The 17,842-nt window shown below is 34.0% G+C and overlaps 1 pseudogene; it reads right to left on the bottom strand.

Annotated features, from left to right (window-relative positions):
• Positions 1-16,307: 16,307 nt before the first annotated feature.
• LOC120779229 lies at positions 16,308-16,477 on the bottom strand (annotated as a pseudogene).
• Between the last annotated feature and the right edge of the window lie 1,365 nt (positions 16,478-17,842).

Raw genomic sequence — 17,842 nt, forward strand, 5'->3', positions numbered from 1 at the left:
AGACAAAAAAAGAAAGATGCTGAAATGCGTTAGTACGAAAAGTTTGACAACTGGTCAACAGGGGTAATACCCGAAAATTCTACGAAAAGATACGGCGACTAACAAAAGGTTCCAATACCAAATCATACTCTTGTAGAACTCCGAGAGGTGATCTTGCGACTGATGCCCAGAGCATCCTAAAATTATGAAAAGAACACTCCTTCAGCCCGTTGAATGGCAGTGAAAGCATAATACTAGGAGATGGTGAACCCGATTCCCAAATCGATCACTATGAACCGTATGTTCCATTGGGGGCCATTACGTGGTTCGAATAGCAATTACCCGCCCGAAGAACAATAAAGCGGCGGGGCTGAAGGATTGCCGGCAAAGCTATTCACCTTCCGCTTCTTTGTAGAATATGGTCGGTCGAAAGCATGCTCGACGTTGGAATTTTCCCCAATCCACAAAAAGGAAGACCACACAATCTGCGCCAACTACCATGGGATAAGTCTCATTAAATCTCATCGTCAACAAACTGATTGGACTTTACCAATGTGGCTTTAAGCCTGGAAAATCAAAAACTTACCAGATATTGATTATGCGCAAAATCTTGGAAAAGACCCATGAAAAGAGGATCGACACACACCACCTCTTCGTCGATTTCAAAGCTGCTTGTGACAGCCCGGAAAAGAGCTGCCTTTATGCCGCCAGGTCCTTGAGCAATACCAAAAACTCCGTCAGGATCGGGAGCCGTTCGATACCAAATGAGGTTTCAGACAAGGCGACTCGCTATCGTGCAACTTCTTCAATCTACTTCTGGAGAAAATAATTCGAGCTGCTGAGCTTAATGTTCTTTAAGAGTGTAAAGCTGCTGGCGTTCGCCGATGATATTAATATCATTGGCTTCATCATCCCCGTGATTAGTTCTGATTTCTCCAGACTGGGTAAGGAAGCGAAGCAAATGGGTTTGGTAGTGAATGGCGGCAGGACGAAAAATCCCCTATCATTTAACAAACAGTCGTCGCACTCGCGACTAGGCTTCCACGTCACCCGCTTTAGCAAGCATAGTACGTATGTATATGCACTTAAGAATTTATAAAAATAGAATATCTTTAGTACCAAAGACTATATAAAGCCAATAATTGAAAATTCAAAATAAACTTAGAATATTATTGTTTAAGATGTTTAACAGTGGTATCTTATTTGTAAATGTATGTTTTGCATGCATTACTGATCAAATATTTTCTGTGTTTTCGGTTAATTCCAATGAATTAATATGGGCTTCCACACAGTGAAAGATTCTTTGTAAAGTGACTACAAATCAATTTTTGATTTTTGGTTTAAATCTGCTAATTATTGATTCAATATGAAGAAAACAAATAAGTTTTAAAATCGATTTCAGTTGTTTTTCAAAATCATTTTAAATTTTGTAAAATGTAAATAAATGAAATTTATAAGCAAATCAATACATGCAGATATATTTAAAAGTATTGATAATTTTTTCTGAAAAATTTAAATATGGATTATTATTAAAATATTGGATGGCTTTGAAACAAAATTGTTAAGAACTAAAAGAACATATACAAATAAATAATTAAATACAAATTCACTTTAATTGAAATTCTGCGGCAGTTTATATTTAATAACTGTATTAAAGTAATATTTTCTTTGTATATCAAATTGTGTCTTTTCGAAAAACTTAGTACAAATTAACTCTCATTTCTCTCAAAGTTTTAATAATAAAATGAAAGAAATGTAATACCTTTTTTTACGTAAATTAGGAGGTATTTAACATCTACATAAGTATTAAAAATAACAGGGAAGTGTAATAAATATTAAAGGTTACGACATTTTTGTGCTTTTTTAGCATTATCGAGAAAGCCCGTGTCAGCCTTTTTGAAGCCTTAGCGACACCTGAAAAATCTTTTTTTGATTATTTTAAATGAAATTCATATGTATAAGCGATCCATATTTCAACTCAAAAACTATAAATAAGCCGTAAATACATATGTGTATCCATACTATAAATAATATATCAAATTAAGCTCAAATGTATGTATGTGTTTTGCTTGTTTTTCATTCGATCTAGCTAAGCTCGAATTCTACTCGAAAAGGGTCAACAAAGGGAACTTATTACATATCAATTTACATAAATACAAGTTATTATTTTCTCATACATTCATAAGTGTATAAGTTAAAACGATTTTCTATTATAAACAGCTGTGTAAATGTTGGCGACCAATGTGGTTGGTTAAATGTTCTCACTATAACTCAGGATCTGCCAGTTCATATCTACTTGTATGTTCAGTTGTTGTTCGAAGTCGGTTTAATGGTTGTAAGTTAACATTAAGACTATATTAATCTACTTAGAAATTCTTACACACACATAAGTAAATGCGTCATATAGCACATATACAACACTATTGCATATGCCTCTTTAATCAGTTCAAAAATATATGACTTTAAATTTTAATCACATATTTAATAGATTCAAGTAATTAGGTACTTTAGTAAAAATTTGCATATATGTATTTTTTTGCATATTTGTAAATAATATTTATATGTAATTATAATATATGTATATGTATATACGTATAATACTTTTTATCTACATATGAATGTACAGTATCTGCCAAAACTTAAGCACCAAGTCCTTTTTTATATTCTTGAAACATGTTGCCACAGAGTAAAGTAGTTATGTTCACCTATCGATTGCTTGTACAACTTACCTAAAACTAATCGAGTTAGATATAGAGTTAAATATATGTGTATAAATGAAACGGATAACGAGACGATTTGAAATCCGGGAGACTATTTGTCCGTCTGTTTCCCTGTGCAAACTGCAAATTGAGTAAAAAATAATATATCATGATGAAACTTGGGATACATGTACTTTGGCAAAAAAGTAAGGTCGATATTGCAGATGGGCGTAGTCGGCCACAATGTATCGCATTAAGGAGGGCATATTAAGGGAAAAATTATTTGCGGGAGATCTGAGGTCGGGAAAAGAAGGGGTGTGGCTAAATTACTGAATGGTTTACATCGATTTTCGGTAAACTACAAGTCCTATAGAAAAAGAGTATATTTCAAAGACTTTATTAATGAAAAGATCTTTAACTTCTGCATATCCACTTTTCTCATATAATCTCAAAATTTACGAAAATTGCGTGAAAAATTCACACAACCAAATTTTTGGGTTTTTTAATTTTTATCTTCAATTATTATCAAATCAATTCAAACAAAAATAGAATAGTTGATGGTATTTAAATAGAATATCAGCAACTTCAAACGAATTCGAATTATCGCTAAAAAGTTTACTTCTAACCCTTTGTAAGATGAAGTCATTGCTTTACAATACTCTCACGGCAGCACTTATGTTCGTTCAGAATAATTTAAATTTTTGGTAAATAAAATATTTACATATCAGTTGAATAAAAAATGTCATTTGCTTCAAACAGCCTTTTCGATGTGAAATATAACGTCTACGAAATAAACAAACTCACTTAGTTTGTTAAAACGAAATCACATCAATTTTGTTTCTGGAACATGCCTGAATAGTTCTTTTTTTAATTTAAAACACATGCTCATAGTTATGTATTTATTTTTGTTTTGTATGAACTATCCTAATTTTAAATTGAATACAGCGTGCTAAATTTAAACAAAATCGGTTCAGTAGGCGTAGTTTAAAAATATGAATTATCGGTTGAATGGGTTGTACCCATTCCGATCAATAGAACATAAAAATTCACATACGTATAAAGTTTCATTCGGATATCTCAAAAATTGATGAACAAATTTTTATGATCCCTAAAAAACTTTGCCTTAAAAATCGCTGATTTGAAACCGGTTTTAAGTAGTAGTAGTCCGAAGAAAATTTCGCGATTTTCCCGTTTTTTTGTCTCCCAATAAATCAACCCGATATATGTAATGTACCATGTATACAAATAGTACATAGATATATGTTATATCATATGAAACAATCAAACCGTTCACGGTTTCGTTAAAGTTGATCAAGTTCATGTATACAGACATTCAACTTTGCATGCACTCTTCTCATTTTAAATGTTATAAACGTGAGAAATGTATGCACATTTATATTTATATGTGCAAGTGTGGGCCAAAAGTTAATAACAGGTTATTAAAATTTTGCATTATATAAATTTGTATATGTATATAAATATGTGTGTAAGTATGTGTTTACCTGTTTTTCTCGCTTTAACAGGAAAGTAAGAGATACACATACTGAAAAAAATTGGTGAAATTAAACCCTTTTATCTTTATAATAGATTGATTACAATTATGGATATATTTTAAGCTCATTATATTTGAAGAATTATTCTTAAACACATATAAATTATTATATAGAAAAAATTTGATGATGATGCCACATATCATATTGGTTGGAAATAAATGAGTAATGCTATACCTTTTTGGAAAGCTCATTTCACGGGCTAACACGTGTTTGATTGATTGTCGTTTCTTTTAAGTCGTTCGTGAGTTATAGCGTCGCAAACATGGATCAAAATAAAGAGAAAATACGGCATATTTTACAGTACTGCTACGATAAAGGCAAAAATGCATCTCAAGCCGCCAATAAAATTTGTGCAGTTTATGGACCCGATACAGTTTCCATTTCCACCGCACAACGATGGTTTCAACGTTTTCGTTCTGGTGTAGAGGTGGTCGAAGATGCGCCACGCTCCGGAAGGCCTGTCGTCGAAAATTGCGATAAAATCTCTGAATTGGTCGAAAGAGACCGGCATAGTAGCAGCCGTAGCATCGGTCAAGAGCTGGGCATGAGTCATCAAAAATTCATTTTAATTTCAATAAAAAAAAATCAATAAAAATACCGCAAGACTTTTTTGACAACCCATTATAATGCATTGGATTGAGTCAATACAGTTCACATTATAATGCTTATATCGGTCAGTATGTGAGTTATCTTAATGCAATTGAGAGAGTATTATAACATTGTATCATTGTGATTAAACCGGTTAAAATGGAGTATTAACCGTACCTAATATCATGATTTAACCCTGAATTTAAATGAAATTGAACTAAGCCTTGGTATCAAATTCCATATCTAATATCTGTCTATCTCTGGTTGATGTTATTCATCACAATATATTTAGTTAGCTTTCTCGGCTGAGTTTATATAACATACATCTCATTTAATAGTCATACTACCTAATATATTTATTGTTAAAACGAAATAAAATATAGCAGTAAAAATAAGTGGGTTTATCATCTACAATATAAGTTTCGTCGAATAGTGAATCTTAAAATATTTCGAAATTTTTTATAAAGTAAAGTTTTGCCAAGACTGATTGATTTTCTCCGTTTTTAATCCTTGCAAATTGCGAGAGTATACAATTTTCTCTTACACCCAAACTTAGTTCTTCCTTACTTGTTTAGGAAATATCAAAATATTTTCTAATCCTATAATCGAAATTAAAATTGTTAAAAAATAAATAGTTAGTTTAAGTTCGTCAACTACTGCTCTGGAGTAGGTGTTCCCACACTATAGCTCAATTGGGTTCGATCTGTTACCATTGGGTCTTATCGATGTTCTTTGGTGTGGCTCGCGAATTAACCTTTTTGGTCACCCCAGATATAGAGAATTGAAGATCTTGATTTTTGGCCAGCTTTGGTTCAAAATGGAAGATCACGAAATTTGGAAGCCCGTCAAAATATAAATTCCAAAACAAAAATAAATGTTTATATACTTTGGAAACTCTGTACATACATATTTTACTGGAACTCTAGGGTAAGGTTAAATAAAGGGTACTTTTATAACTACTTACTTTTATTTAACATTCAGAATATAAAAGATAAATTTTTAAACAGTATTTGAAAAAGTTTTATTTAAAAATTTCCGAAAAATTAGTTACATAGTAACTCGATAAAATTGACATGAGATATAAAGAAAGCAACCAAACGAAAATTTTCATGAATTATTTCCACTTTTAGAATATTATTATTTCATACACCATAAATAACATTCGCGCGACAAAAATAATTAAAATTAAGGTGAGATTTCATTAAAATTCTGCTTAAAACCCAACCCTTGTGAAGAGAACCAATTCCCTGGAGAGATTTCATTAATCATATTCGGACTAAAAAACTAAATGCAAAAGTTGATTATACTATATGTCAAACAACCACTTTCTCATAAACAGAAGCTTACAAAATAATGAACACGAAAAAAATGGTTTTGGAAAAAGTCGTCGAACTTGATTTAATTTTTGCGTAAAGCTTCCGACAGAGTCAACAGCTAAAGCAAAAAATAGTCGATGCAAAGCGTAAATTTAAGATACGAATTGTAAAGTTTAAAAATAATTTCTGTATATGTACCTACATATATTTCTAAATAAAATAAAATAAATACTCTTTCGGAGTAAGCATGTACATAAATAGGAACATACATATATATGTATGTACCTGTATGTATGGCCGTATGCACCTTACATACATTACCATAATGATGTTTAAATTACCTAAAGGTGTTACTAGTCACGATGTCTGATTCCTAAATTCTTCAAAAAATATAATTATCTTAAATAGAAGGAGGTAATTGGGCTCAATGGAATGTATATGGGTCAAACCACGTCAAGTGGTCCATGAAAATTTCGCAAAATCACCGGTTTTGAAAAATAGCAGTTCATTAGGAAGGGGATGAGACGCATACCCCGTGATATAAATATTTCTTTAAATATTCTTTTTTTGTTAAAGTTATTTAAAGTAGAAATTTAGTGCACTATAAAATTGTAAAATTATTTTCTCATAAGCTGCTATGTAGAGATAAATCGATGAAATTTTTTGAAGTCAAAGTAAAATGTTCGTGCTGCATTATAGATATTTTTTCACGATCCATTTGTTTAAATAATAATATTTAACATAATATTTTGCTAAACAATTGAAATTTTTCATGTGTTCTTCGCTCTAAAAAAAAACTGAAAAGTATGTGACACAACGTGGAAAATATTCATCTTTAATAATCTGCAAAAAAATTTTTGTTCATTCATACCATTCCAAAGATATTGAATTTTTAGTCAATGTGCTTATGCTTTTCTTGCGGCATAGATGTCGAGAGCATACGACAAGAACAAAGAAGCGTAACCATAAAAACAAAAAACAGGATCAATGCTGGAGAAATACCTTCAGATGCTTATGGTTTGTTAGTTATTTTGGCCGATATATGTGGCATAAAGTCAGCTTAAGTCAATTGACATACGGATACGTACATATTATTACCAAAGAAACATTTTCCCCGAATTTTAATAGCATACGTATCTCTCAGATTGTCCATTATTTTCTATAATAAGTTACTATACGCACTGTGATTCACATATTCGGTATATAAGGGCTTGAACAGTTATAGAATTTGACATTTTTACAATAGAGATGGTACACCTCAAAATCATTATTACAATTAAGTTGTATACGAATATATTCATTGTTGCTTGATTTGTGTACTGGAAAGGGAAAGAATCATATGGAATTGAAAATTGTGGTATATGGGAAGTAGGCGTAGTTGTAGACGTATTTCACTCATTTTCCCCACGAGGGATGTCAAGATGAAATTAAATTCGAAAATTAAATATGACATCGGTAGGAGAACGCAGGATTGTAACCTCATTTCATCCATTTTCACACTGTCGGTAGGAGTTCTTATAGGAATTGTTCTAAGCGAATTTGGGTATTGTAGTTTTAGTGGCTTTGAAGAAATGTACATTTAATCTGTTAGTGGGCGGGCCATGCACATTTTTTCAAAATTTATAGCCGACAGGTTTTCTTTTTTTATTGCAATCTTCTGTACCAAATTATAGGTTTATATCTTAATTTAGTGTTAAGTATGTCATACTTGTGATGGAGCAGACGTTCCATTGCCCGACCATGAAGAAGTTCGAATAGCAATTGCCCGCCTGAAGAACAACAAAGCGGCAGGGGCCGACGGATTGCCGGCCGAGCTATTCAAACACGGCGGCGAAGAACTGATAAGGAGCATGCATCAGCTTCTTTGTAAAATATGGTCGGACGAAAGCATGCCCAACGATTGGAATTTAAGTGTGCTATGCCCAATCCATAAAAAGGGAGACCCCACAATATGCGCCAACTATTGAGCGTATTGTGTGAAAGATTAAAGCCCACCGTCAACAAACTGATTGGACCTTATCAGTGAAGCTTCAGACCTGGAAAATCAACAACCGACCAGATATTCACCATGCCCCAAATCTTGGAAAAGACCCGTGAAAGAAAAATCGACACAAACCACCTCTTCGTCAATTTCAAAGCTGCTTTCGACAGCACGAAAAGGAGCTGCCTTTATGCCGCGATGTCTGAATTTGGTATCCCCGCAAAACTAATACGGCTGTGAAAACTGACGTTGAGTAACACCAAAAGCTCCGTCAGGATCGGGAAGGACCTCTCCGAGCCGTTCGATACCAAAGAGGTTTCAAACAAGGCGACTCCCTATCGTGCGACTTCTTCAACCTGCTTCTGGAGAAAATAATTCGAGCTGCAGAACTAAATAGAGAAGGTACCATCTTCTATAAGAGTGTACAGCTGCTGGCGTATGCCGATGATATTGATAGCATCGGCCTCAACACCCGCGCCGTTAGTTCTGCTTTCTCCAGGCTGGACAACGAAGCACAGAAAATGGGTCTGGCAGTGAACGGGGGCAAAACGAAATATCTCCTGTCATCAAACAAACAGTCGTCGCACTCGCGACTTGGCTCTCACGTCACTGTTGACAGTCATAACTTTGAAGTTGTAGATAATTTCGTCTATTTAGGAATCAGCATTAACCCAACAATGTCAGCCTGGAAATCCAACGCAGGATTGCTCTTGGCAACAGGTGCTTCTTCGGATTGAGTAGGAAATTGAAAAGTAAAGTCCTCTCTCGACGAACAAAAGCTAAACTCTATAAGTCGCTCATAATTCCTGTCCTGCTATATGGTGCAGAGGCTTGGGAGATGACAGCAACCGATGAGTCGACGTTACGAGTTTTCGAGAGGAAAATTCTGCGAAAGATTTATGGTCCTTTGCGCATTGGCCACGGCGAATATCGCATTCGATGGAACGATGAGCTGTACGAGATATACGACGACATTGACATAGTTCAGCGAATTAAAAGACAACGGCTACGCTGGCTAGGTCATGTTGTCCGGATGGGTGAAAACACTCCAGCTCTGAAAGTATTCGACGCAGTACCCGCCGGGGGAAGCAGAGAAAGAGGAAGACCTCCACTCCGTTGGAAGGACCAAGTTGTAGGTTTTTCGATTCGTTTTGTTAGCATGGCAGTGGTCCGATTGTGCCCATTTACGAATACGTTCTCACTTTTTTTCCACGAAATGCGGGTACCAAGTTCGATTAAGATATTTTAATTTTTACTCAAGTTATCGCGTGCGCGGGCGGACAGAAAAATGGTTGCTACAATAATGTTTCCAGCTATCTTTTGGATTACCAATCGTGAGCCATTGCATAATTGAGTTGAATTGAAATTACACTGAATAATAATATTGTAATTGAACAATTCTCAACTGATGATTATATGATGTCATTCCGGGATATATCTAGATATTTTTCGTTTTCATTTTTATCAACAACAGTATAGAATGACTTAAAATACACCCATTTGCCTGAGGACAACTCATTAAATTTCAAAAATTTTTAGCCAATAATACGAGGGCTGCTATAAATATTCTGGCCTAGGGCAACACTAAGTGTTGCCAGGTGCAATCTGACATTTCCATTGGAAAGTTTGACATTTTTTAGCATAACATCACTCAGAACGTTTTAACATTTAATCGTGAATTGTTTTATTTACAGGGAATTAAAAAATTCATCTTCGACAAGAGTGCATCGATGAACTAAAATCTTTGTATGGCTATAAAGCACCATCCTATAGCACTGTGAAAAACTGGTACAACGAATTCAATCGTGCCGTACGTGAACTGATAATGCAAGACCGTCATGTAACATACCTTCAGATAGAGGAATGCCTATGCATTTCTCCCATCACCATACATTCGATATTGCATGAACACCTGGCCGTAAAAAAGGTTTTTTCTCGTTGGATCCCTTACAATTTGACAATCGCTCAAAAAAAGGCTCGTGTGGATTGGTGTAAAGAAATGCTGAGAAAATACGATCGCGGTGCTTCAAAAGACGTTTATAAGAATCATGGATCTATGCGTATGAGCCCGAAACAAAACAGCAATCGACAAGAAAATAAAAAAAAATAATAAAAAAAAACGAAAAAAAAATAAATAAATAAAATATAATAATAAATGTAGCCCGATTATTGAGGCAGTAATGCAAACAATTAATTTTTAGTTTCGGTTCTATTCAGTTTTATTCTATCATTTCCAAAATGCAGAAATTTTTGTTCGCACATATTTATGGTTGTCTTAGGGTAAGAGATGAATGACAATCCCCGACAGTGGTAAGACATCACCACCTAACATTTTATCGTTTAAGGCTTGCATTGTTCTGCACTTATCTCAAATTATAATTGTAATTTTTATTTTTGTCAACACTGCAGCTACTCCGCTATTTTTATGTTAGATTTAGCTGTTGGTTTGTTATGAATGCTTGTGCATCGTTCGAACATAATCTAGCAAAACAGCTTTAATTTTTTTGTTTACACAAAATTCAAAAATGCTGGCTCGGCGTAGCTGTAATTAAAAAGTAAGCAAAGTAAAAACTAGAAAAATTGGAAGATGAAAACGTAAAATTGCTATTGGAAAGTAAAATTAAAAATCGAATAAATGATAGCTCATCAAGAAAGGGGAAAACATATCGATGGAACTAATAAAGATAATTTATACTACGTCAAAAAAGTTTCTCGGAATATATAGAGTTTGTCCGGAAAGTAAGAGGACTTTGTCGATTTAAAAAATTTATTGAACCAATCGACTTCTATTAAAGGCGTCACGGAAGCCATTCTCTAGAATAACCTTGAGAGCCGAGGTGCATGCAGAGCCCAGGTCCGGGGGGCCACTGAGCTGTAGGGCGGCTGCGGAAGCGTTGGCATGCCGGCCTAGGTTTGGTAGCTGTGCACAAGAAAGGCGGTGTGAGCCGGTGCAACTTCCAATCGGCTGCGATGTCTTGTCGGACCCAATTGACTCTTCGTTTGAGTTGTAAAACTTAGCCTTGACGGTTTGTCTAGGAGGAACAAATTCATGGTGGACGATGCCTTTGATGTCAAAAAAGACAGTGAGCATCGTTTTCAGTTGGGATTTGGTCATTCATCATGCAGGCCTGGTGCCTCCGAAACACACCACTTCTTGCTAAAGCATCATTTGGGTAAGCCTGCTTGATAATGTCAAACTTCTTTGTTGCAGATTTTCCGAGTTTCACACAGAATTTAATCGCTTACCTCTGTTCTAACGAACGATGCATTTTTGGCTAGCACCACTCACAGAAACACGTCGCGCAAAGATGTTTGTCTTGACTCTCCAGGTGCTCGGATACAACTGACCAGCCGCTCGCTCGTTGGCTAGGAACACGCTCAATCGAATCCAATCGGTGCGTGAGTTAATTTTTATCAGAAGTAAAAATGAGTCAAAAGAATATATTTTGAGCTGCACCGAAATGTGTACTCTTTATGTATTTATACTCTTAAGACTTACTTATTACATCATTCTTACTTCTATTTATGCTAACTATATTACTAGTTGATAGTTTGTATAGATACAGATTATATTATTTGTTTAGGTTTGTTTGCATATATATAGTATATATTGTTTGATTAGATATATTTGCTTTGTTTTCAGATAAGGTTGTTGTGGTATTCAAACTCAATGTTGTTTCGATACTTGTTTGATTAGGATTGTTTGTTGTAGTGATAGTGCATTTCAATTGTTCCAACTCAAGGTCCTTTTGATGCATTCTGTTTACTGTTGTTTTGATGTTTGTTACTATCAGAAGGAATACGTCCCTTAACTCTCTCCTGTGTTAAAATGAAATGTCCTCATTTCAAAACATCTAGGCTTGAAGTCGGCTTATAATAATTAATTATTGTATGTGTTTGATTAACTTTTTACGTTTATAATTAATACCTTTTTATATTATTTAGTAAATTATTATTTTTGTATGTTTCTTATGAGCTAAATTTTTTCTTATAATTTAGTTTTTAATTAGCGTAAATTTTCTAGAAATCTACAACCATTTTCCTTTTTGGCATGCCTTTGGAGCCGTTTTTTTGGAATTATTGGCTGTGTTTGTGGAAATTTTCACTTTTCGTATGTGTTTGATTATTTTTTTTTATGTTTATAATTAATACATTTCTATATTATATACTTAATTATTTTTTCGTGTTTCATAGGATGTTTTCTTTTAGTTACTTTTTATTAGCGTTAATTTTCTAGAATTCAACAAAGATTTTCCTTTTTGGCTTGCCATGTTTTCGATGCCTTTTTTTGGAATTATTGGCTGTGTTTGTGGAAATTTTCACTTTTCGATTGAGTATAATCTTTGCATAAATTCCTCTTGTTGCTTGTTTATAATTACCATAAATGCAGTTACTTGTGCTTGGGGTTGAGGCATTTTTTCTTCTTATTAATGAATAATTAACTGTCCAATGTTTCACGATTTTTCAGGTTCAACGTTGTCCGCTGTTTCGGGGTCTATTGCGAATCTTGGTGAAAGTATTATCCATTATTTCAGGACGTATACTTTTTTACCTTCTTCCACTTTTTCAGGAATTGTCGGTGTTTGCTGTTCCAGGGTCTTTTGTGAATCTTGGTGAATTCGTCGCTGTCCGTTTTTTCAGGATCTGCTGTTGATTCATTCTGGAAGTATTGTCCGCTGTTACGGGACTTACAGTGGACCAATAAAGTTTACATACACCTAGTTGTATTAAATTACGACACGTTTATTTGTTTCAAAATTAATAAATTTTGTGGTTTTTTTCTATCCATTTCAAGATGTGTATACTTAGCATTAATATGCTATAAAAATTTTAAGTGTGCTTAAATCGGCTGTTAAAAGCAGCCATTTCTATTTACCACAGGATACCAACCCAAAATACACATTATATCTTGTACGTGCAGGGTTGTTATGGAAATAAAAATTACTCCATAGGTCCCGTAATCACTAGACATTAATCCTATTCAAAATATCTGGAACGTTTTGGAAAATCGTATTCGAAAACATCGATTTTCTTCAAAATAAGGCCAAAAAATTGGATAATCGACTTAGTGGGTCAAAATATCCGGAAATAATACTAAAAATGGAGTGGGGAGCATACGTCGACGTCTAGGGACAATAATAACAACAAAATATGGGCCAAACCCGCTAAAACTGTGGTTATTACTTTTGATTTAGTTAAATAATCATTAGTGTATCTAAACTTTTTTTATATAAGTTATGCTCATTTCAAGCTTTATCATTAATTTTTTTTATTTGTATAAACAAAAAAATATTTTGATATGCTATATTTAATATTAAATATACATACATCTTTTGTTAAAAGAAAACTAAAAATTTATTCATTTTATAACAAATGAACGTGTCGTAATTTAATAGAACTAGGTGTATGTAAACTTTATTGGTCCACTGTATTTTGTGAACGTCTTTTTTATGTTTAGTTGAAGTTTTAGTTGTGTTTCAAGAAAATCCAGAAATTGGTTTGTATTACTTTTAAGGTTTGAATGTGTTAAGCTTATCTGCAGAAATGTGCAGATGTCTGTATAATCGAAAAAATACTAAGGCCGTTTAAGTTGTCCTTTTGTCTATTGTGCTGTGTTGGTCTGTCTTCGTCTTTTGTAGCTGTGTATATTTTTGCAAAACTGTTAATAAATAAATATCTAAATTTTGTTTATGTTTCCTTTGAATAATTTTTGATGTAGGTTCTTCCCATAAGTATGTGTTTACACGCCTGCATATTTTTAATATATGGTGCACAGAACACGGAACCAAAGCAGAAAAACTGACGAATTTGATTTCAGTTGTGCATGGGAATATTCAAAACAACGGCTACATTACAGAGTTGAGCGATCTGTCGAAAAAAGTTGAGAACATCTGTAAAACAATTTCAACTTTTTGGAAGAATTATAAACGCAAAAAATCTTCAGTTCTTCAATACCAATCTGGTTGGCTGAATAAAGAGGAATCGATTTTGTTAAAATGCACGCAGTGTAAATCGCAGCTGATGGAGGAAAGTACTCATCGTGGCCATCCTCAACTGGATTTTGCTGACTCTTCAACGAGAACTAAGCGACGTCGCACAGTGGCACCGCTCCATACATTTCTTGGAAAAAAATAGAAGGAGTGGTCGTACAACAATGAAACTTTGCAGAAACACTTCCCTGGACTAAATTATGAAATTTTGAAAAAATCGTGGAAAACCGCCCACTGCAACACCCGCCTCCCATATAACTGCAATTGCCAAAATTTTTATTTTTGGACCTAGGGACTTGAAATTCGGGACACTTCTTAATTGAGTTCTCCTGATGAAAAAAAATTAAACTTAAACGCAAAGTGACGTTATTTATACCCTTACCTTGATAAAAATCCAATATAACTTGCAATGTTTTAATTGAATATGTAACAGGCGAAAAATTGTGTTAGTTTTTATTTGTAATATTTTATATATATAATATTTGTCTTGTTCTAAGGAAATTTTGTTCGAATGACGCCTTAAGCTACTTATGTAAGGATCCGAAGTTATAAGAAGTCTGTTGAAGACATCAGTATTTGTGGAAATTAAAATCGATGTTACTAAAAGGGACGGTAATTGGCGGTTGTTTTTTTTTTTTTTAATTGAAAGTACAGACTCGCAACTTTCATTTTTTGATAGTAAGAGGGCTAAGCAAGGCAAAGCACATAAAGTTTTTTTCCATCAAATTTCATTTTTTAGTATAATTTTTGAAAAATTATAAAAATTAGTTTACTTTGCCAATTTCAATAAATTTTTTTTTTATAAACAAGTAGGTGCTATATTTTCACTAAAAAATAAAAGAAAAGCCATAGATGTAAACTTACACACAAAAAAAAATCTTTATTTCGACAATAATTTTAATCTGATTTTATTGAATAACTTTCCGTCGACTTCTGTTAGTGTTTTTAACTATAAAATTTCACTTTTTATAAAAAACCTTGTTGAATTTTTCTTATCCAAATATTTCTTTACAAAACAAAATCATTAAAGTTTTGAAATTGGAAAGTGGAAAAATCCTATTTTTTCCGCCGAAATGCCACTGTGCGTCGTATAGCTCAACTGAGTGAAATAGATGAGTCCGCTGTTTCTGCTCTACGCAATGAACATCAGAATCAAAAGATTCTGCCAGCAGATCCCATTTCACTCTTAATGCAGACCACCAGTATTTGCTGATAAGAAATTTTGTGAACAGCAAAATTTCCTTTGATTTGTTTCCAAGCTATCAAAAAATACAAAATTCAAAAAAAGTAGATACCCAGACAATATTTTTGTATTGAATTGCAGAGCTTACTTAACAGTACAGCATCTAGTATAATAGAGCTTCAGACCAACTTAATTGAAAGTACTTACCAACTTAATTGAAACTATTCCTGAGAATGCAGTTAGCAATCTAACTTTAATTGGAAAATGGGGCTTTGACGGAAGTACGGGGCATAGCGAGTATAAGCAAAAGTTTTCATCCAGTGACTTGAACGATAGAAGCCTATTTGTAACATGATACGTACCTCTCCAACTAGTTTCGCAAATAGATGATCAAATAATTTGGAAAAACCCCCGACCATCATCGACTCGTTACTGTAGACCGATCAGATTTCAATTCAAGAAAAAGACAACCGAACTATCGATTAAAGAAGAGAAGTATTTTAAGGAAAAAAAGGTGTGTGGAGTCCCTACGCGCGGATGAAGTTATACTTCTTAGTGATATTCCAAGAAATGCATATCATTTTGTATGAAACAAAACTAGAAAACTTAAATTCACATTTTATAAATTTATTATAATTTATTATCTCCCCGAGCATGCCTTTGCCAACAAGTCGTCTTTTCGTGACGATGGCAAAAGCTAAACATCATAAATTGCACAACTTTCTGGTGCTTCTCGCAAAAATCTGCGTCGATATGTATTCACGATCATACGTATACATACATACATATTTACGCATGTTTGTAGGCGAAGCTGCTACAGCGGCAAGGGGTGACAATCGGCGGTCATTAATTTACTTATGCCATAGAAATTCTATTGCTACGAATATGGAAATGACAACGAAATAATGCAAATATGCATATTTCTAAAGGTCATTAATTTCTTTGAAGAAGTATAGTCTTAACTTTTCAACGGCCAACGCAGAGCATTTCAACCAAAAGGAATTCATTCATTAAAATCACCACTCAGAAGTCGTTTTATCCGTCTAATATGCCACAAGACAAAATCAAAAATGAACTTCTTAAACCTCACGCTGTCAGATAAAACGATATACCTCGTCATCGCGGGTCGATTTCCAAAAAATGTAAATGAAGACTAACTACAGAAATAATCCTGGAAAGTATAGCCATAATTTTTCAACGGCCAATGCAGGGTATTTCAATAAAAGGGCACATAAAATAGTTGAGAATTCGCAGAAATGAAAGACAAAGGAAAGAAAAAGGAGTATAACTTCAATAATGAACAAGCATACAAACATACATATGCGCAGCAGCAGCAGCAAGGAAAGAGGTCACAATCGGCGATTCATTGTATATTTCTTTCATGCATAACCAAACCATAATTAGGACAACGCAATTCTAGTGTCAATGGTGGTGTTGGTGGTAAGCGCTTCATAAGTGACGACGAGCACGTAGGTTCGAGTCCCAACAGAATTTATTTTAAACTAGCCGTTGTCTTGCGTGAAATTATATGCTTTGAAATGAAAAAAAGTTGATATTATATTGTGTCGAAAATGATTTATTTTCGATTTTTCTACATTTTTTTAATGTAGCGCAGCTTAATAAACATGATTTTTTGGATTTCTGTTCTGGTGCGTAAATATACAAAGAAGATTCGTTTCCAACTCGTCAACACGCCACATATATCTGGTCAATTTTCCTTGGAAATTGAATACGTTTGAAATGAAATGGCTGTCCCTTGTATTCGATAACTGCGTCTTAATTAGTCGGGTTCCATTACACAGTTTCGGCGCATGAAGATTGTGAAACATAATAATGACAGATCCAACTTTGAGACGCAAATGATGCTGGGTCATACCAAGGCTCTCCAAAGAATTTGAAAATTCCACTGGATAATTTACAGTTTCGTCTTTCTTGTCAAGACGATCGATCGATTTATATGAGCGCAAACCTCCCGAAATTTGACTTTGAATCTTCCAGTTTAAGTCATTAACGTCGGTATTTTTGGCAACTAAAATTGCGTGTGCACTCAAGCAATTGCAGTTACGATAATTTTGCCAATGTGCGGATAAACATTCGTGATGAGTTCATCTTCCGTTGAAGTGAATTGACAAAAGGGATGTGAAATTGATATCAAACCACTGGAAGTATCAACCGAAATTTGCCCATTTCCAATTCTTAGCGAATACAATGCAAAATGTCATCGGCAATGTCATTTTTTCGTATCCCATAATTAACGCGAATTTGAAGGCTGATATGTCGAAATGATCTTCGCGAAAACTATGCGAACTTCAGTGGAATGCGAAGTAACTATTGCATTGTCCTTCGTCTGTTTCCAGTGATTAGCATGTTCCAGCAAACGCAACTGCTGGCATACACAAAGTGCTTTATTGCGGTTTACATATCGACCCATTTGATACTGCTGATCTCATATTGTTCAAGGCCAATAACCGCTATGTTGCTTTCTTTGGTGACGTACTTGCAAACGTATTTGATCGATTTCACCAATCTATAATATTCAACATTGACATGAGT

Source organism: Bactrocera tryoni, chromosome 5, assembly GCF_016617805.1.
Source record: "Bactrocera tryoni isolate S06 chromosome 5, CSIRO_BtryS06_freeze2, whole genome shotgun sequence".
Lineage (NCBI taxonomy): Eukaryota > Metazoa > Arthropoda > Insecta > Diptera > Tephritidae > Bactrocera > Bactrocera tryoni.